The sequence below is a fragment of the Chiloscyllium plagiosum genome, unplaced genomic scaffold (genome assembly GCF_037043375.1).
Source record: "Chiloscyllium plagiosum isolate Xiang-an unplaced genomic scaffold, Cpla_swu_hap1 HiC_scaffold_14, whole genome shotgun sequence".
NCBI lineage: Eukaryota > Metazoa > Chordata > Chondrichthyes > Orectolobiformes > Hemiscylliidae > Chiloscyllium > Chiloscyllium plagiosum.
This window is the reverse complement of record NW_028270152.1, coordinates 51,490,538-51,513,315: the sequence shown is the minus strand read 5'-3', so window position 1 is coordinate 51,513,315 and position 22,778 is coordinate 51,490,538. Positions and strand designations below refer to the sequence as shown.

Genomic DNA, 22,778 nt, shown 5'->3' with positions numbered 1-22,778 from the left:
AATGTTTAATTGGTGTAGACAATGTTAATCAGGCTGTATTGTCGTAGAGTCATACAGCATGGAAACAGACCCTTCAGTCCAACCAGTCCATGCTGCCCAAAATCCCAAACTAAACTAGTCTCATCTGTTTGCTCCTGGTCCATATTCCTCCAAACCTTTTCTATTCCTGTACTTATCCAAATGACTTTTAAACATTGTAATTGTACCTGCAATTAATCGAATGTCAAGTTTCTTGTGCCATTGTTGGTGCTGAAGTCATCCAAGCAATTTTTTTTTTACATTCATGGGATGTACTGACTGGGCCAGCTCAGTTCTAACTGCCTAGGGAGAAGTTAAGAGTTAACTACATTGCTGTGAATCTGGAGTTACATGTAGACCAGACTGGGCAAGGATGGCAATTAACTTCCCCAAACGGCATTAGAAAACCAGATGAGACATGTCAATCAACAATGGTTTCATGATGATCATTAGATTCTTAATTCCAGAATTCTATTGAATTCAAATTCCACTGTCTGCTGGGGCAGGAATCAAAACTGGTCCCCAGCCTATTATCTGGATCTCTGGATTATGAGCTCATTGATAATACCACCAGCACCTCCCCCACGTGGAAAGCATTTCATCACCCATCTGACCAATGGCTGTGGATGGTACACAGACTTTGGGGAGCCAGACCTTTAATTATTCACTACAGAATGCCCAATCCCTGACCTGATCTTGCAGCCACAGTATTTATATGGCTGGTGCAGTCTAGTTCAATGACAATTCCCAGGAAGTCGATGCTGTGGGATTTAATGATCATGATACCATTGAATGTCAAGACAAGATGGTTAGACCCTCTCTTGTTGGAAATGCTTATTGCATGGCACAAACAATACTGACACTTAATCAGTGTGATATGAAGATGTGGGTGTACTGTACCTTTAAGAGAGTTAAAAGCTTGCAGAACTACCTGACAGCACCAAGGGTTCTGAATAAGGTGACAATATAACACTTGGTCATAAGCCAGATTAGTTGGTTGCCTGGTAACAACAAAATAGATTCCAATCAAGTTTGAATTTAGTATATTGACAATCTTAAAAGCCGATGCTTTGAGAGTAAAAGACTGGGGGAAATTGAATAGTTGGGAGGAGAACTGACAAGCCAAATTCACTGGCAGACTACCTGGAGAATAGCTCTCTTAAAAGGTACCTTTGTCAATCAGTAACCTGTGAAACAGAAATCCGTAAGAAGAAGAAGAAGAAAAGAAGATCCGACATCTAGCTGTTTTTTTTTGAAAAGTTGAATTTTGGTAAATCTTAATCGGGGATTTTATCAGATGAGTATTACAGAAGGGAAGGTAAAAGATAGGTTAGAGGAAGGAGTTGTAAATAGTTGTTAATTAATTATTCTCTGCCATACTTTAAGAAATAAAGTTGTTAATTTTTTACTTTAAATATTTCTTGGCCTCTCGAATTTTCACAGATTACTGCGCGGGATAAATGTTTTCTGTGTTGTTGGTTTCATTAACCAGAAGGGTTTACCATGTCGTAACAAGCACAAACCTGAATATTGTCTAGGTCTTGTTGTATGTGGGTAGAAACTATATAATTATCTGAGGATCTGTACAAGATACTGAAACCTGTGCAATTAGCAATGAACACCTGTAACTTCTGGCCTACTGGAAGAACATTCATTGAAGGAAAAAAAGATGGATACACTTGGGGTGCACTCTCGGAGTCTCCTACAACAATATCTTGGAACTGAAATGATTGTTCTCTGAACCACAAACATCATCCTTTATGCTAGGTTCATGCCTATGATGAATAGATTTCCCCTGATTCCTATGAAGTTCAACTTTGCCAGTTGGTCCTTGAAGCCATACCCAGTCAAGGGCATTCACTCTCACCCATCTTCTGGAATTTAACTCTTTTGTCTCCAGTTGACTAAGCTATAATGAATTTAGCAGCTGCAAATTATTGCCAAGTAAGTGCTGCTTGACAGAACCATCAACAATCTCTTCTATCATGTCGCTTATGACCAAAAGAAGACTTATGAGGTTGTAATTGGCTAGGATTGGTTTATCCAGTTTTGTGTGGATCGGACATAGCTATGCAACTTCCCATATTGCTTGTGGATGTCAGTGTTGTAGCTGTACTGTAGGTTTTTTTCCATAGTGTTAAAAATTGTGCCGTTAAATAAACTTGGCTTCTGAATGAAGAGGCCAAAATACAGATTACTTCGGTACCTATTTCTTTGAAAACAAGAGAAAATATCTTTTATGAAAAGAAATCAAGAACAAAATTTAAGATAGAAGATTAAAATGTAAGTAACAGGTTGCACTTAAACTCTATTTCCACCTTGACCAACATGTATCTGTCATTACATCCAGTACTTGGCTGTATGTATACATTGCTATAAACTTGATATTCTATTTGTTTCAATTCATTTATAGTTCCTAAGTGGACAGCAGATTAAACTTAAATATTTGAAACCATTATTGATTCATTAACCATCAAAATATTGAACCATAAGTTTGCTAGCTAACGAAAGTAGAATCATTTGAATTCATGGATCTTAAATCTTTACCCACAATTCAAATCAAGTCGGATGACTCAGACAAATACAAGAAATCGAGATTATGACCTCCATAAAGATATCAGGGACGCCAAGAGGTAGTACTGCACCAAGTTAGAGGCCCCTACCTAGCAACTGACACCTGCTGCCTATGGCAAGGCCTAAACAACATAACGCGATACAAAATGAAGCAGAGCAAGATAGCGGACAAAGAAACATCTCTCCCTGATGCACTTAATGCTTTCTGTTCTCGGTTTGAGCAGAATGCCAGCGGCACGGTGACGCCTGCCTCGACAATGCCGGACACCTGTTCTCTCAGTCACCACTGCAGACATCAAATCAGTTTTCCTGGGAGTCAACCCAAGGAAAGCAATGGGCCCAGAAGGGGTCCCAGATGAGCACTTAGATGCTTTGCAGACCAACTGGTGGAGATATTCACTGACATCTTCAACCTCTCCCTCCTAAAAGCCAAAGTCCCACCTGCTTCAAGACCACCATCTTCCCAGTACCTAAGAAAGCACATGCAACATTGCTTAATGACTACTGCCCAGTGGCTCTGACCTCCATAATCATGAAGAGCCTCAAGAGGCCGGTCATGGACCATATCAACCCCAGTCTCCCAGCCCGCCTCAATCCCCTACAATTTGCCTACCAATGTAACATGTCCACAGAAGAAACTATATTCCTAACCCTGTACTCATCCCTGGAACATTTGGACAACAAAGCCACTTTTCTCAGACTCCTGCCCATTGATTACAGCTCCACTTTAAACACCATTATCCCCTACATCTGATCTCAAAACATCGTGACCTCAGTCTTGGCTACGCTCTCTGCAACTAGATCCTCAGCTTTCTGACCTACAGACCACAATCAGTGAAGATAGGTAACTGCATCTCCTCTACAATAACACTCAACACTGGAGCCCCCCCAAGGATGTGTTCTCAGACCCCTACTGTACTCCCTATATACCCAATACTGTGTTGCCAAATTCCAACAACCACCATCTAGTAGTTCGCTGACAACACCACTGTACTGGGACAGATATTTAATAATGACATATCAAAATACAGAACTGAGAGAGAGGGCTTGGTGGTGTGATGCAATGAGAACAACCTCTCTCTCAATGTCGGCAAAACGGAGGAACTAATTGTGGTGAGTGAAATGTTACACCCACAAATTCAGCACAACTCAATCTGTAGCACCTACTACAGAAAGATTTTGACTTGATCGGAAAACTAAATTTCCTTTCAATTTTGGACAATGTACAGCATGCAATTCCATCTTCAACTGCTTACATGTAGCCATCAACCTCCAATCATTGGCCATTGTGATCTCTAAAACAAATGGCAAGCATAACACAATGCAGCCCCTGCCTTCTCGCATCTTGTAAAATGCCAAGCCTAGTTATATACTTAATTACATTCCTGAGAGTTTTAAATTAATACCCTGATTGGGGGTAGGGAGCATGGAGATATTTGATCTGGCATTTCTAGTATTTCACTGAACTTTTTGTGGAAGTGCCAGATTTAATATCTTCATATCATTAATCCAACTTCTAGACCTGGCTAGTTTGATACTATCGTTCTCATCACTCTGTAAATGTTCTGACTGTACACGTTTTGCATTTTGATGGCATGCCCCAAATATGAGAAAGTGGTATGAAAAAATATACAGATACATTAAGCTACAATATTGCATTCAATATAATACAGGAGAAAAAAGATAGCATTGAGCCAGCAGAAAGTGAGGACTGCAGATGCTGGAGATCAGAGTGGAGAGTGTCGCACTGGAAAAGCACAGCAGGTCAGGCAGCATTCGAGGAGAAGAATCAACATTTCGGGCATCAGCTGATGCCCAAAACATCGATTCGCCTGCTCCTCAGATGCTGCCTGACCTGCTGTGCTTTTTCAGATAGCATTAAGCTGACTGATATTAGTTGCAATATGTACATCTCATGTTGGAAGAAATCAATGTGGAAGCATGTTAATGTAATTAATTTAAGTTGAAACATAACAGCTGACCCAAAGAAATGCAATTAAATTTAAAAATAAGAAATGAATCCCTCAATGATTCTCATTTTCTTGCACAGACATCTTTACTTCGACACACACTCGGTGTCCCGTTATTGTGCAAAGATTAACTGCTTCTTGTGTACACAATTAATAACTTAAACCTCATTATCTTTCTCCTTGGGTGGTTCTGCTCACCCTGATAATACATCGCTATTTAATTAGTTTTACAACATCATCTCTTCTTCTGAAATGATTCACTTATGTTCTGATATCAATGCACAAATACCAGCAGTTCTCTGACACTTTGCTCAAGTTTCCAGGTTGCAAAGGTGAACTGAAAACTACCACATCAGCAGAATATTTGGCTGGGGACATCAGAGCTGAACTTGACCCAGTCCTCATTGGCACATATACCAATAGGGTTCAATGATCAGCAAACAAAAACAAGTAGTTCTGCTTTAATTTTTTTAAACGTACTCCAGAGACACGAAGCTGAAAATGTGTTGCTGGAAAAGCGCAGCAGGTCAGGCAGCATCCAAGGAGCAGGAGAATCGACGTTTCCTGAAGAAGTGCTCATGCCCGAAACGTCGATTCTCCTGCTCCTTGGATGCTGCCTGACCTGCTGCGCTTTTCCAGCAACACATTTTCAGCTCTGATCTCTAGCATCTGCAGTCCTCACTTTCTTCCAGAGACACAAAGATCAATTACCAACTGCCCTGACTGAGAGCAACTAAATTGTAGAGAACACAAATCAAACCTAGAATCTCCCTGGTAATGTGCACTGCAGTACGTGCATTTATTGATTGGACAGCCTATAATTTATCACTTCATTTTTGTTCTTAGTTTTTATCAGCATTAAAAGCACCAGAAACTATTAAAAATATATACTTGTGTTCAGGATGAAATAATCAAGTTAACTATTTGAAAAAAAAGCTGAACTAAATATAGTTATCAACCAAGATTAACTGCCAAGAGAAATTTCATTGTGAAACTTTTTAAGCTTTACCAGAAACATTCACATCATAAGTGTTTTATACAGATTATGAAGAAGTTCAGTTCCTGTTTTAGAAGATTAATGTTCCACTTCAACTAAATGTAGCTGGTTTTACTCGTAAAATTTTAAGTTCAAAAGTCTTCAAATTAACACTGATGTCTTATGCAATAGAATAATTTCAAATAATTCCATTAAAAACATTGTACAGTACCTCAATAAACAAAGGAATTGCACAACTGCTTTAGTCCATGTCTGCACATTACACACATGGAAACTACTGTTCATCACACAATATGCTTTTGTTTAACGGTCACAGTTCAGCTTTAAACTTGTGGATAATGAACTTGTAGACATTATTTCAAAGTAACCACTTTTTAAAAAAAAAACACAGCCAAGGAATGAAAGCAGCAAAGCTAATTATCAGCATTCCTTCATGTATTAGTGTGTGTTGTGCACTAAATCTCTGGGAGGCTTTGTCTTGATCCCAGAAATTATCCCGTGCTTATTCCTGAGAGGCTAGAGGTCATTTAGCTAATTAAAGCAACAATCACATTAAAAACAGAATCACCCAAGATAAATGTTTTCACTTTTAAGGTTTAAAAGCTCAACTGAGTAACATTGCTAGCCATCAGCTCATCTTGTCACAGGCATACCATATCATCCAGATGGTACGATCATTTTTTTTGTTTCTGTCTTACGGCCTGGAAGAAATTTCAGTCAAGCATTCCTAAATCCTGGAATGAATGACAAGAATTTCAATGATCTATCACCACCAACATTTTCATTTCATGTATTCCACCTTACATGGTATAAACTGCACAGAATCATTCAAAAAGCTATGAAAATGTATTAGGTCTTTTAACATATATAAGTAAATGTGACAAAAAGAAGGAAAGTTGGGACTGTAGAGCAAGATATCCCTAGAGAAAAGACATTAAGGTTTCTGAGCCTTAATCTAAGGGGTTAACCAGACCCTCCACAAAACGTTGTTCCAACAGAATTGAAACAAAATGTAACTTCCCTATCTATGGAGATAGAATGCAGTCTGAGAAGTTCACTTTTATAATTCAGTTCTTTACACCATTCCATCTATCTCTTTAACAGAGCAATAGCACTCCATCATTAGATTTATGTTGTGACGGAGTGCTGTTATCCCTCCTAAAGCGACAGTTTGAAGAGGTGAGAAAACAAAAAGATTTGTTATTTCTCCTGATCATTTTGAAAAATCATATGAATGCATAAGACAGATCACGTCCTCCCTTTCACCTCTTACCTTGAAGAACCACTACTAATGTAATTCTGGCATCTAACAGCTCCTTACCAATTTATTACATAGTCCCGTCTCATCACTGGTGTAACAAATCCACTCAATTATTCTCTGCTCTACTGTAGCCACAGAAACTTTCCCTTGGCAATGGTATCATCTTCAATCTCCTGGTTTTTCCCCATTGCCGTGAAGTTCTTTCTTCCTTCTGGATTCTTAAATGTTTTTGCTATTTGGCCAGGAGAGATTTGGGCTAATACATACCTTAAATTGTTAAATGAAATTCATTGTACAAGTTAAATTTGTGTAAAACACAAGGTGTAGGCATTGAATCCAGTAGTTGACATTGGATGAAGTCTTTCACATAATCGTGTTCCTCAATGTAACATAAATTGGGACATTTTACTTTGCCAAAATCATTGGCAGAATTCTATCTTTGGGTGCAGGTGGAGCAAGTTAAAGCCCAGAAAATGGCCTCAGCTCAATACCTTTGCCTTGTATATTTAGTCCAGGCTGTTCTACAGGTGAGCTGGAAACCTTCATACAACTATTGGGAAAGTAATTTCAATATGTAAACTGTCAATAACCTGAGGATCTAATCCTACAATTCCAAACCATCATCTTTTCTCCCCTCCTGATGTATTCAATCTTCTTCGGCCACTGAATATTGATTCAAAGAATCTTATTCTTGCAGCTCACTTTCATAGCCACTTCCACCAATGACTGCTTGGTTCAAAAATTTGGACTCTTCCTCTATCTTTAGCGAAGATCACCTTACTGAAGTGCCATAGATCCAACAACTGGACATACACATACGAATGAAAGATCAAGTGAGCAAGCTTGCCTATGACATAAACATGAGTTGCTATTGTAAGATCAGATGGCTCGTGAGCACATTCAGGAGCAGAATTAGGTGTAATGTTGAATGGCTTCAGAATGACGATGCCGACATCCCATGAACATATGTTTACAAATCCATTTAATGGTATTAACTGAATAGGTCATTTTACTGCTATTGTGGTTAGAGGTTTCTGGTTCAGTATAAGTGAAAATATTACATTGTAGAGTCAATTCACTTGTCTGTCAACCATGGTTCAGTGGTAAGCACTCTTGCCTCTGAGATAGAATGTTATGGGTTCAAATCTTACTTCAGAGTTTTAGGGAAAAAAATAACTCAAGCACAGGCACATATATAACTTATAAGTATAGACAGTAATGATAGGATAGGTACTGAATAAAAAGCAGAACTTTTAAGATAACAAGCAGCTCTGGAATATTATCTGAATTGTGGGAAAATTAGTATAGGATAGAGAAGGTTAGAGAGATAAATACGAGGCTCAAAGACTAGTTTGAGAGAAATGGGTTCCGTGTTGCGGGGGACGAACACCAGTACTGCGAAACATAAGGGCTTTACCATCAGGCCAGAATTCACTTGAATAGTGCTGGGGTTGGCTTTCTCGCAAGTCATGTAACTGGAGAATAGAAAAAGCTTCATACAGTCATAGAGATGTACAACACGGAAACAGACCCTTCGGTCCAACCTGTCCATGCCGACCAGATATCCCAACCCAATCTAGTTCCACCTGTCAGCACCCGGCCCATATCCTCCAAATCCTTCCTATTCATACATACGTCCAAATGCTTTTTAAATATTACAATCGTACCAGACTCCACCACTTCCTCTGGCAGCTCTTTCCATACACGTACCACACTCTGCGTGAAAGGTTGCCCCTTAAGTCTCTTTTATATCTTTCCCCTCTCACCCTAAACCTATGCCCTCTAGTTCTGGACTCTTTACCCCAGGGAAAAGACTTTGTCTATTTATCCTACCCATGCCCCTCATAATTTTGTAAACCTCTATGAGGTCACCCCTCAGCCTCCGACGCTCCAGGGCAAACATCCCCAGCCTATTCCACCTCTCCAACCCTGCTCAAATCCTCCAACCCTGGCAACATCTTTGTAAATTTTTTCTGAACCCTTTCAAGTTCCACAACATCTTTCCGATAGGAAGGAGTCCAGAAGCGCAGGCAATATTCCAACAGTGGTCTAATTAATGTCCTGTACAGCTGCAAGATGATCTCCCAACTCCTGTACTCAATACTCTGACCGATAAAGGAAAGCATACTAAACACCTTCTTCACTATCCTATCTACCTGTGACTCCACTTTCAAGGAGATATTAACCTGCACTCCAAGGTCTCTTCAACCTAAATAAGACAGAGTGGGGGTCGGACGGGGTGAAGTGGGGCCACACCATACAGGGGAAGCTTGATCTATTGACTTGCATTTGTCTTTACCCAATATAATACTAAAAGACAACGATAATAGAGTCTGGCTGGCAGGGACAGTGCTTGCAAATTTAAGATTGTGCCAGCAGATAGTGCCAGAGTTCACAAAAACAGTGAAGAAGGCTCAGTATCTGAAATCCTGAAACATTCCAAATAAAACTAATGAATTGTAAACTGAAACAAAAATTCATATGCATGAACTGTTCGCCATTACAGAACCATGGCTGCAAGAAATCCAAAGCTCGGATCTGAAAGCCCAATTACAGCAAGATAGGAAGTGGGGAAAAGATAGCAGAGTGACTCTGATAATTAAAAAGAACATTAGTAAGTTCAAGACAAAGAATTATTTTGGCTGGAACTAAGCAGCAGCAAGGGGCAAAAACTGTAGCAAGTGTTGCTTATCAACAACCAAACAGCAGTGATAATGTAAATCACATGTGCATTTAACCAGGATAATACTGCAATTATTTGGGATTTCAAACTATATATGGACTGGATAAAACCTAATTAACACCAACAATGTGGAGGATGAGTTTTTGGAATGTATGCAACATGGCTTTCTGGAGCAGTACATTTAGGAACCAAGAACACAATGTGTCAATTTAGATTTAGTCTTTATGCAATGAAAAAGAGCTAATTAATAATGTTGTTGGAGAAGAGCCTTAAGAGAGAAGTGACCATAATAAAACAGCAATTACATTAATTTGAAAGCAATGTAATTCAATCAGAAACTATCATCTTACATCTGGACAAAATAAATTACAAATGGTAAGGGTCAAATTGGCAATGATGGATCCTGAAGCTATATTCAAAAGTAAGATGGTAGAAAAGCAAAGGGTAAAACTTACAAAACTAATACATAGTTTTCAAAAACATAATTTTACTGATGTAGGAAAGTCCAACCAAGGCTAATGAAGAAATCAAGGAATTTATTAGATCAAAGCAAGAGGCCTATAATGTTGCCAAAAAATGCCAAGTCTGAGGATTTGTGTATTTTTGAATTCTACAGAGGAGGTCCAAGAAAGGACCAAGAATGGTATATTAGAATGAGAAAGAACTAACAAGGAAGATCAAAACTGAATGTAAAGCTATTATAGGGATGTAAAAAGGAAAAGATAATCAAAACAAATGTTGGTCTATTGCACGCAGAGTCAGAAAAACTTATGGTGGGGAGTAAGGAAATGGCAAAGACACCAAACACATATATTAGGTTTGAATGAAAATGATAAACAAAATCCCCCAAAAGTAATACAGAATCTATAGACTAGCACAAATGAAGAATGGCAAGTTATTAAAATTAGTATTTTTAAAAGTACTGGATAAGTGAAGAAAGAAAGTAATGGAATTTAAAAGTATATAAATCGTCTAGACTTGATCTACATCCCGGAACATTTAAAGCGATAACAGGCATGTTATTTCAAAAATCTGTAGTCTCTGGAATGCTTGCTATAAGTCAGAGGGTAGCAAATGTAACTCCACTATTTAAGGAAAAGAGGGAGAAAACAAAAAAACTAGAGACCCACTAGCCTAATATCCATTGTAGGGAAAATACTGGAATATATAATAAAGGATTAAATACAGGATATTCAGATAATAATAGAAGGATTATGCAAAGGTCACATGAGAGTGACATCACGTTTGACAAACTGTTGGAGGTCTTTGAGGATAAAGTTAGTAGAATTGGTATAGTGTAACCAGTGGATGTGATCTATTTAGGTTTTCAGGAGGCTTTTGACAAGGTAAATTAGTAAACAAAATTAGAAATCATGGGATTGGGATAAATATATTCGCACAGATTGAGAATGATTAATGGCTGAAAAAAACAAAGAATGAATGGTTCATTTTCAGGTCGGCACTTTATGACTAGTATCATACTATAAGGTTTGCTGCTGGGGTTCCAACTATTCACACTTATATTAAAAAAATTCAAAGTGAAGACTAAGTGTATATTCCCAAGTTTACAGCTGAAACAAACTAGCTGGATGTCTAAATTGTGAGGAGGATGTAAAGGTGCTTCAAGTGGATTTGAAGAGGCACAAATGTGGCAGATAGAATGCAAAATAGAAAAATGGGAGGTAATTCACTTTGATAGAAAATATAGTCTATAATCTCAGGCTTTGGAAGAATTTTAAGAGGGCCAAATAACCATTTCACAGGTATACTTTAAACAGTCCCTGAAGTTGATGTTTGATTTTTCCAAACCCAGTAAAATACCCCAGGCCATTGAAAGTCAAAAGGCATTTCTTTTTCCCCCTTTTGGGGATAAGACCATAAGAAATAACTGAAGTAGGCCAGCCCCACTTAATAAGATTATGGGCAATCTTCAACTCCTCTTTCATGGCTGTTCATCATAGTCTTCATCTCCCAATATTTCAAATATCTACCTATTTTCTCATTAAATACTTTCAGGTATTTAACCTTCTTCACAAGTCTCTAGAGAATTCCAGACATTCATCATTCTCTGGGCGAAGAAATTCCTTCATTTCTCAGTTACACAATAAGAGGGCAGTCATTTAAACCTATGTCTCCTGATTCAAGATCTCCCAGTAAACATCTTCTCAACACCTACTCTGTCTAGACTCTTCAGAATCTTATATTTCAATAACATCAGCTCACATTTCATCTAAACTCTAATGAAATAGGCATAACCTGTTTAACTGTTCTTGATAAGTCAACCACTTCATCCCAGGAATCAGTCTGGCGAGTTTCTTTTGATTGGTCTTCAATGCCTCTACATCTTTTCTTAAATGCAGAGTTAAAATTATACACAGTACATTCGGTGTAACCTCACTAACAACCTTACAATTATAACAAGACTTCTCTATTTCCAAACTAGTATCCCCTGACAGTAAATACTCAAATATTTCATTTGTCTTCTGAAATAGTTTCTGCACCCACATGCTTTTTTGTTTAATGCACAAGGAAACCCGAAGGTGCCTATGCTGCATTTTGTTGGCGTCTCTCTTCTTTTAATCAGTCTACATTCTGATTCTTCCTACTTTATATTTCCCAACATGAAATTCCATCTGCAAACTTTTTACCCATTCACTTAATTGATCTTCCCCCTTTGCAGATTCCCAATGCTGTCATCAAAACATGCCCTGCCCACTTACATCTTTATCATACACAAAATTGAATACATTAAAGTTTATTACCCTTCCTTCACCAAGTCATTAATATAAATAATAATGAATTGAGGCCTCATGACTGATCCTTGAGGCACTTCACTAGTTAATTCTTTTCAACATGAAAAAAGTCCGTTAAGTTTGGATTCTGTAAAACGATCCTTAATTTATGCAAACACATTACCACCAATACTGTGAGCTCCTTTCTTCTGCAATCACTGTTTATGTGGTAACTTATTAAATGCCTTCTGGAAATCCAAATACATTACATCTAATGTTTCCTTTTGTCAACACTGCTGGTTATATCCTCAAAGAACTCGAGCACATTTTTCAAACATGAAGTCACTACTTAAAACCATGCCAACTCTGTTTAATTGTAATGTTTTTCTTAATGTTCTGCTATTTCATCCTTAATAATGGACCTTAGCATTTACCCAATGACAGATGTTAATCTAACTGTCCAAGAATTCCCTGCTTTCGGTCTTCCTCACTTCTTCAAAAGGGGTCTAAACACTACTAGTTTTCCAATCCATATGTACCATGCCAGAATCTTGGGTATTCTGCCATATTTCAACTGTCTCTGTTGCCACTTCCTTGAATGCAAGCATTAGGTCTTGGTAACTTGTTTGCCTCATATCCCACTCATTGGCCAAATACTTAGTGCCTTGTATTCAAGACTATTATAAGATCTTTCCACCATTAGCACCTTGCTCATCCATAATCTTTGGGATATTTATAGTGTCCTTCATCATGAAGACCACTGCAAAATATTAGTTTAAATTATCTGCCATTTTCCCAAATCTCATCTTCCAATCATATCAAATCTTACTTTGACTACACTCTTTCTTAACATATATTCGTGAAAGCTCTTTCTGCTTGTTTTTCACATTTCTTGTCAATTTACCATCTTAATCAACTTGATTTCTCTTTAATAGCTTTATAGTCACCCACTGCTAATTCCAAAAAAATTCACAACCCTCCAGCCTACCACTAGTTTTTGCCGCTTTGTATTCCTTAATTCTTAATTGGATTCACTTTTTGATTGCCTTTGATAACCATGGATTCTTCTCATCAAGTCCTTCCTTTTGACCAGAATAAAATTTTCCGGAAATACCTGTTAAATGTCTACCACAGGTCAACCACCAAGATTCCCCTGGGTCTGTTTTCCCATCTGGATTTCGTTTATTCTTTCTTCATACCTCTGTTCTTGCATTTATTGAAGTTAACAACATTTAGTTTGAGTCCTAAGTCACTTGCCTCAAACTGAATTTTAAATGCTACCATGTTGTCATCTCGACTCCTCGAGGATCCTTAACTATAAAATCTTTTATTAATCCTACATCATTACATATGACTAGATCTAAAATAACCAGTCAACTCTGCAACGTACTGCTCTAAGTAATCCCTGATGTACTCTATAAATTCATCTTCCATGTAACCTTTGTCCCCCTGATATATATATATAGTCAATAGGCAGATTCATATCAGAATGGGACTATTTGGCGCCGATCATTTGGCCCTGCCATTTTGGCTCTGAACAGTTTTGGCGCTCATTACTTTGGCATTGAGCTGTTTTGGCGGCAATTCAGAATTGTTTGGTTAAAGGACAGAGGATGACTCACGACCCGCTCGTTTTGTAATCATTTTCTCATTTAACAATTGTTAATAGTCATCTACTGCCTTGATGATACTTAAGCCTTTCTGTCTTCACATTGGAAAGCTGTAATGCAATTTTCTTTCTATTTTCTTGTAGAGCCCATACCAGAAATGGCTGAAGACATTCTAAGCAAGAGAGACAAACCAAAATTTTCACACGATGGTTATCTATATGTGTTTGATAAATGTAGCAAAAGCGACCGATCTTTAAAGTTTTGGAGATGTGAATTAAAGAACGAGTGGAAAGGTCGCATTCACACTAAAGACCATGAAGTAGTGAAATAAGTGAACGGGCATTCTCATGGTGCTTCAGCAGTAAGTGTGTAAGTTGCTACCATCAAAACAAGTGCAAAACATAAAGCTGAGGAAAGTTTTGAAGTGCCGTCATCAGTTATAAATGTTTGCACTGAAAATAGTTTGCAAGCTGCTCAGGCAGCACTTCCAACTTCAGACGCTATGAAAAAAAATCATACGAAGAAAATGAAATCAAATCAATTCTACTCCTCCAAATCCTCTGAGTTCAAAAGAGTTAGCGATCTGTGACAAGTACAAATTTTATGTGACGAGCAATGGTCAATGTGTTGAGTTTTTAATTGGCGCTAGTGGTCAAGAAGATGAGAGAATTTTATTTTTGGTAGAAAGAGCTGGGTAGTTTTTTTACGTGATTCAGAAGTCTGGTATGTCGATGGGACATTTAATCAGGATATGACAAATGCACCAAAACAACTCGGCGCCAAAGTAATGAGCGCCAAAACAATTTAGAGCCAAAAGAGTGATGCCAAATGATCGGCACCCAAAGGGTAGCGCCAAAATGTACCCGACCCGATTAATATTACCCATGACAACGGCCTCCATTATTTCCTGATTTATACTTTGTCTTAATTCCTTCTATGACTTCTTTCTCTGCTTTACCTTATTTCCATCTAAACTGATTCTTCATCAGGATGTATTTCCCTTGTATTACTACTCACCGCTGAACTGATACCTTACTTTTTTAAGGAGGAGAAAGTGAGGACTGCAGATGCTGGAGATCAGAGCCGAAAATGTGTTGCTGGAAAAGCGCAGCAGGTCAGGCAGCATCCAAGGAGCAGGAGAATCGACGTTTCGGGCTTGAGCCCTGAAGATTCCTGAAGAAGGGCTCATGCCCGAAACGTCGATTCTCCTGCTCCTTGGATGCTGCCTGACCTGCTGCGCTTTTCCAGCAACACTTTTTCGGCTCCTTCCTTTTTTAACACAACTACCTCACTTCCTTTTCTCCTATTCTTCCAGAATATAAATACCACCACATTTCCACAATAGCTATCAAGTCACATAATTTGTGCCTATATGTGTTATCAACATCTGTTTATGCCATCAAAAGACCTCGCTTTAATATTAAAGTCACATCACTCAGGCCCATTGCTAAGCAGACTTGAGTAGATCACATGACCTCTTTCACTGACTTGGAATAAATGAAGTTGAACATACGCTCTGAAAACAACCTCATAAGCTTCATAATTAAAATAAAATACTAACGTCCTATCAAGTTGCAATTTAACCAATGGTTCCACTATTCTCTGTTATACAGAAAGATTCTTTATAATACCAAGACAATCTAAATGCATGGGGGAACCTGGATAAGGCATACTCATTGGCCTAAGAGGTTTGTTGTACGTTCTCTCTTGGAACCATTTAAGTTTGACTTTTGGAGATGCTCTCGGGGTCACATTTATTCAGGAATTCCAGGAGGGATGAAGGAATGTAATGGTCAGACTGATGTATAACTTGGAGCTTTCTTGGTTTTCAAAACATTGCTGCTCTTGTTTCCCTTGAAGGGAAAGAAGGTGGTCTTGTAAACTTTATGATTTACCGAATGTAGCAACACACAAACACTGGTATTTTTCACTATACATGTTCAGACATGGGGTGAACATTCAATAATACACCTGATTTCAAATTTGTAGATTGTGAAACAGTTTTCAGTGGTTAGAAGGTGAGCCAATGATTACAAACCATGTCTTCACTTTTGTACGTTAAGATGTTGGTCTGATTCTAGTCAGTGGTGACCCGCTGGATGATGATGATGATGGGGGGGGACTATTATGGTATTGCCATTAAAGGTAAGCTTATTTAAGATTGTCATTGCTTGCAATTAAGTGACACAAACATGAACTACCATCTTCATGTCTGCATCTTATCTGTATCCTGTTTCAGATAGGCAGGTGCTACTTCAATAATGGAGCATTCTCATGTTGACAATAATTAGCAGTATGATAATATCACTGATGGCCGACACATTAACATACAATATTGTAAGTGAGGTTTTCACTTGTTAAAGACAAACAATGGGTAATAACTGACTAAGGATTGTTTGTAGTAAAATAGACTTTTGATCAGTGTTTATATATTGCTTTGAATGAACCATTCTGCAGCAGTGAACATATATTGTACAAATTATCTGAACAACTATAAAGGCCCATAACTCTTTTAAATTGTTATTTGCCATTAAATGTGACTTGAATGACTTTGAACTGTTTCAGGAAAAAAAAGTTCCAAAGGAAAATTACTTAGAATTGGATAGAACAACAAACTTCACTTTTGCATGGTACTTTTCCGCTGGTTGGCATAAATCCAGAGACTCCTGCTGACTGCATGCTAAAACATTCGCGGTGAAGCTCACAGGTAGGGTTCCTTAAAACACAGGGAATGGCAGGGTCACATTTTATAATATTTCTCAAGTAATGGAAAACTACCAATGAGCCAAAGACACCACAGCCAGCTTTTACTTATCAACTACAGCCAATCATTTGATACTGGTTAGACTTGTTATCTATTTTATCCTAATGATTGGAGCTGCGAAGATGATTTAATTATCTTCAATTATTATATTAAACTTTACTTATGAATAGTGAACAATAGTTAACAATTTGAGAGTGGTTTTACGTCTGAATTCATGAAATAAAATTTCTTATGCACAAATCAGAGCTAAGTTGATGATTGAAACAGCGGCTTTTGCAATTATCAGTGGCTTTCATTTTAGGCTATCAAAATCAAGTACAAAGGTATCAGTATTGACATAAAACACTGAACAAGCGAATATATATTTTGTGGCACACAGGACAGGAATGTCAATGACATCTATATATAAGTAATCTACAATACTTATCTTTTCAGATTAAAATTTTAAAAGCCTGCAATTTGAATATACATTAAAATCACTTACCTTTGAATAATGTACAATCAGTTATGTTTTTGTGTAACTGTATTCAAGCAACATTAATTGGAATCTAGTATCTGTGCTGATTAGCATGACTTATTTCTGAACTGAACTAATAATTAAATTGCAAATTGTAAACACAATGAAGAAACTTAATGAATTGTGCATTTTATCGCTTGTTTACAAAATTACATCTCCATTCAAGTTATTGTATTTAATAAAAACGGTAGCAGTTTGATTCAATGATGAAGTCAAATACAGACTACAATTTATGACAAAATTAATGTCAACACCTCACACTATAAATATTTAACTCTACACTAGGACACAGTGCTTTTACTTTTGGAATGGAGAATGAACACAGGCAACAATACAACTATTTTCAGTCTTTCTATTTCTGGCAAAGAACTTTGTTAAATAAATTAATTCTCATTACCTGTACACTTGCTCTCAGAACACAATGCCACATGGTAAAGCATTTTTTGCAAAATGTATCCAAGCTTTTAAGGACATTAATTTTTAAGGCAGACTCTTGTGAAAAGGTCTCCCTTATTGATAAGTGACTTTAATAATTCTAATTACAGGGAATTTGTATTTTGAAACAATACCACTGCAGAGAAAGCATGAATGGGTCTCAAGTTTGGACTGAAGGCAACTTCAAATCTTATTACAGGCTGACAGTGCAAATCCTTCAAACTGAAGTGTGATTTCCCAGACTGGGAAAATACAAAGTGATTTGCACATGTGAAATCACAGTATTGCCTCTCCATAATTGTGATGGACATTCCAAGTTGTCTCATTAAATGTCACTCAAGTAGCTTAGCAGGGAATGAATTTTTGGTTAATACACTCCACTTTGGATTTAAGGTAGATGTTTTTAAAAATGTGAGCAAACTGAAGATATCAAGGCCTGGTAATTCTGACACCTAACCAATTTGAATATTGAATATATTATTGAAATGAATTCGCCTCTAGCAAGGTGTTTTACCTGATGCGGTAATGTTCATCATACATTCTATTACATAAGAAACTTAGTGTGGGTAGTGTGGCATTGAAGAATCCAATAGAATCCAAGTCTGATGTATAAATATTACAGTCCTCAGGTATCTAGGCATCCAAGCAAATGTTAAACTATTAGATTACAAAACAAAAACAAATTTCTAGTAAACTGTCACGTGGTTCCAGATAAGGTGATGTGAGATCTTCATACCCTCAGATCACATGCTATTATACAGTAGTGATATTAACAAAGCATATCTCTTAGAGGGATACTGACCATGAGACATAACATAAGAATTAAGATTCCTTGACAGACTCATGACGTGTAAAACAAAATTAAAACATCCAATTAGTAGCTGGAAACAACAACATGACTAGAATTTACATTTTAAACTTTTATCATAACAAATTACTAAAAAACTTCTGACTAAATATTGTTTCTACCAGCAATCCATAATTCAATTTTAAAGAAAGCAATGCTCCTCATTTAGATGTACCATAGGTCACACTGTTCTCAGAATTGCAGTCCTTGCAGCAAAATGTCCAACATGACTTCCAGCTTCCAACATCTTCCTGTTTCACCAAGTAGGAATTTCAACCATTTACAGATACTTCTGTTAGATTTTGAACAGTTTTCCAAGTCCATTACCAGCAGTGAAACTTACTTTAATTATCCTCCTCATGCCATCCTATCTGGAACTGTCTTGCTGATTCTTCAAATGACTGCGAATGCATCCCATTGCTTACAGACAGTCTTACTCCCTCATCCCTTCAGTATCTTGCAATGAAGCTACAACTTCTTCTTTCAGCTGACCAACCAACTGCTCCTTTCCTCTCTCTCTATTCCTTCTTTATCAAAACCTTAGAAACAGCATGACTATTAACTATTAGTATAGCGGCTAATTTCCTTTGTACAAGTATAAGAACTTGACATGCTCTCAGCCAGTCCTTCAACGAAGCCAGGCTTGTCGTCAGACTGAACTTACAATAGCTACATCACTCTTTCATTTTTAATTGAAGATCAAAGGTACAGTCCAAAACATAATAATCATATATTCTCAATTGTAACAGATAAGGTAGCACATAGATATAAAACATTTCAGATGTACACAATTGAGATTTGCAGAAGATCTTGATAAGTTATCATACAATAAACCAACTACTGAACTCACCATATGGAGTCAGCAAACAAGTAGCAGAATGAATAGCTAGCTAGTTTAAAGGCAGAAAGCAGAGATGGTCTCAAGGGTAACTATTCAGAAAAACAGACGTGGGAATGAGTTCCTGCAGATTAAATGCTGAAGCCAGTGTTGTTCACAATTTAACAATGCAAACTTTGGAATTAAAAAAAACTTTTCACATTTCGGAAGGACAATAAATTTGAAGGTATATTGGCTGAGGTGAACTAATTACAAGACAGCATTAATTAATGCATTAGGTAGATAACTGACAAATGAGTTTCAAAGCGCAAGTCCAAGTTATCGTGTTTTGATTTAAAAAAGGACTTTTTTTATCAATAAGAATTTATTGCTGTAAAGCAGTAAATGGATAAACAGGTTAATCATTTAGCATTAAACACCGGTCTATACGATGATAATGAAAGGATAGTGACTAGTGGAATTCTAGACAGATCCGTCTTTGGACCACAGCTATTCATGTTATACAATAATGACCTGGATAAAAGAACTGAGGGCATTGTTGCTCGATTCACAGATGACGCAAAGATAGATGGAGGGACAAGAAATGTTGAGGAGTCAGGGAGATTGCAGAGGACTTGGACAGGCTAGGAGAGTATGCAAAGAAGTGGCCAATGGAATACAATGTGGGAAGGAGTGAGGTTATGCACTTTAGTAGGAAGAATAGAAGTGTTGACTATTTTCTATATAGGAAAAGGCTTCAGAACTCTTAAGTACTAAGGGATTTGGGAGTCCTAGTTCAGGATTCACGTAAGGAAAATATGCATGTTCAGTTGGTAGTTAGGAAAGCAAATGCAATGTTAGCATTCATTTCAACAGGTTGAGAATACAAGACCAGAGGTATACTGCTCAGGCCATATGAGATTCTGGTCAGACTGCATGTGGAATATTGTATGCAGTGTTGTGCCACATATCTAAAGAAGGATGTTCTGGTGTTGGAGGATGTCTAAAAGAGGTTTACAAGAATGATCCCAGGGATGAAGAGCTTGTCATATGAGTATTGAGGACTCTGGGTCTATACTTGCTAGAGTTTAGAAGGATGGGGGGGGGTGATCAGATTGAAACTTATAGAATACACAGTAGTCTGGGTAGAGTAGAGACACATTGAAGATGTCTCCACTCAGTAGGGACGTGACCCTTTAGAATGGAGATGAGGGGGAATTTCTTCAGCCAGAGAGTGATTAATCTGTGAAACTTATTGCCACAAAGGGCTGTGGAGGCCAAGTCATTAAGTGTACTGGAGACAGAGATAGATAAGTTATTGATTGGTAAAGGGATTAAGGGTTGGGGGAGAAGGCAGGAGGATGGAGTTGAGAAACACAGTAGTAAGATTGAATGGTGGAGCAACTTGATGGGCTGAATCGTCTTATCCTGCTCCAATATCTTATGGATTTATGGAAGTAAACTGAACACTAGAGTTTATTTACAGAATTGAAAAGTATTCAAGTTTTGCTAAGTTGTGTAAAATCTTGTTTAAAATCATACTAAAAGTATTACCTATAAACACAGTTACCACATCAAGAAAGGATATAAAAGATGTAGTTGAGAAAACCAGACTGTACTCTTTTGAATGTTCTGAACTTTCCCAAATTGATTCCCAGCCACTGAAAACGAATTCCTCTGCCCTTTTTGTGATATGAAAGCTCACCATCTCTCTCTTGGTTTCCCAATCTCCCAGTTGCCACTTCCTCATTGCTTACTATCTCCAACCCCATGACCGAGGACTCAGGAGAGGACCACTAAGATCAGAGGAAGTGCACAAGGAAGGAGGCACAAAGCAGGACATAAAAAAAGACAACTTGCCAGAAAGTAGAATGACAAATAACACTCAATCAAACTCAAAGCAACAGATGAAGGCTATGTTGCATGACTTTAATCTTATGATAATCAACCAAATGTTTGCCACAAAGCATGCCTGGGAGTTGTAGCTCTATCAATGTGGTCCATTTGAAGACTTTTATTTGGGCCTAGATTTGTCTCCACAGTGATCATTACATCAGAACAGGGAAGTTCACGATCCTAATTGCCCATCCCACAGCTCATGGTTTGGGAACTTCATGTGCAGAGATGCTAGGAAGGATGAAAACAGGAATTAAAAGGGTAACACAAGAACAGAAAGGATATAGCTATCTGGAAAGAATAAATCAGCTGCATTTCTTCTTTTCTTCTATGGAAGGATGATATCAGAGATTTAAAAAATTATGAAAGATGTTATTGAATAGATACGGAGTATACTTCTGCCTGTTGGCAAAGCAAAATTGGAGGCCATCAATATAAGAAAGTCACCCAAGAAATCAAATTAACAACTTGCATCAAAATGATGCTTTTAATTTTATAAACTGTCCCAAGGTCCTTCACACAAGCACTCTCAAGCAAAATTTGACAGAACTGCATAAGGCAATATTGGAATGGACAGCCAAAAGGAGATGAAGTTAAGGAGGATATTGAATGAGGAAAGAGAGTCAGAAAGCTTGGAAAGGAATTTCAGAACTTGGTGTCTACAAAAGTGAATGCATGATACCATGGTGGAGCAATTAAAATTGATGATGTTCAAAAACCCATAATTAAAGGAGTGCTGATATCTGGGTATGGGGTGGGTGGTTTTGTAGTGCAGGAACAGAATACAGATAGGGAAAAACAAGATCATGAAGGAACTTAAACACAAGAGAAAAACATTAAAACCAAGGCACTGTTTAACAGAAAGCAGTGAGCACAGACTTGATGCAAGTAGGCACATAGTCATCAGTATTTGGAAGAACCAAGATTGAGACAGGCATTTCTGTGGCTGTAAACGAGACTCCAGGATGGTATGTTGTCTCCCTTGTGTTGGGGTCAAGAATGCCTCAGAGCAGCTTTAGGTCATTCTAACAGGAGGGTAGCAACTTATTGTGAAGGCAAAAGGATGAAATTCTGAAAGCAAAATATAAAAGTTGTAAAGTTGAAAAGTAGGACCTCAAAGCTATTGATCTCAGGATTACTTCCAATGTCACAGCATCAAAATGGGAGAATCCATCAGATTAATATGTGAAGAGATGAGGAGAAGGTGCAATGGGAAGGGTTTCAGATTCCTAGGGCTCTGGGACCAGAACATCGGGGCATTACCAGTACTGATGTCCTTCGGGCTGCATTTGCTGCAGTAACTGGGGAGGCTTTAAACTAAGTTGGGGTGGGTGGGGAGAGGTTGAATGGGAACCTGTGCAAGCAGTCAGGAAAAGAGGAATCAAGGACAGGAACAAAAGATAGAAAGGGGAGTAAGAAAAGCGATACAGAAATTAAGGGCCAGGATCAGAATGGGACACGGGTGAAAAATAATAGTAACAAGAGAAGTAATGTTAAAACAACAAACTTTAAGGCTTTGTGCCTTAATATGCAGAGTATTTATAATAAAATGAATGAATTAATCACATAAATATATGAACATGTTAGGCTAAGGGAAACATGGCTGCAGGTTGATCAGGGATGGAAATTGAATAACTGGGACATTCAGTATTGCGGA

The 22,778-nt window shown here is 37.8% G+C and overlaps 1 protein-coding gene across 5 annotated transcripts in view; it reads right to left on the bottom strand.

Moving 5' to 3' along the window:
- Positions 1 to 22,778, bottom strand: part of LOC122559083 (microphthalmia-associated transcription factor-like) — a 286,328-nt gene that overhangs the window by 105,555 nt on the left and 157,995 nt on the right. The gene's annotated exons all lie outside the window — the stretch shown is intronic.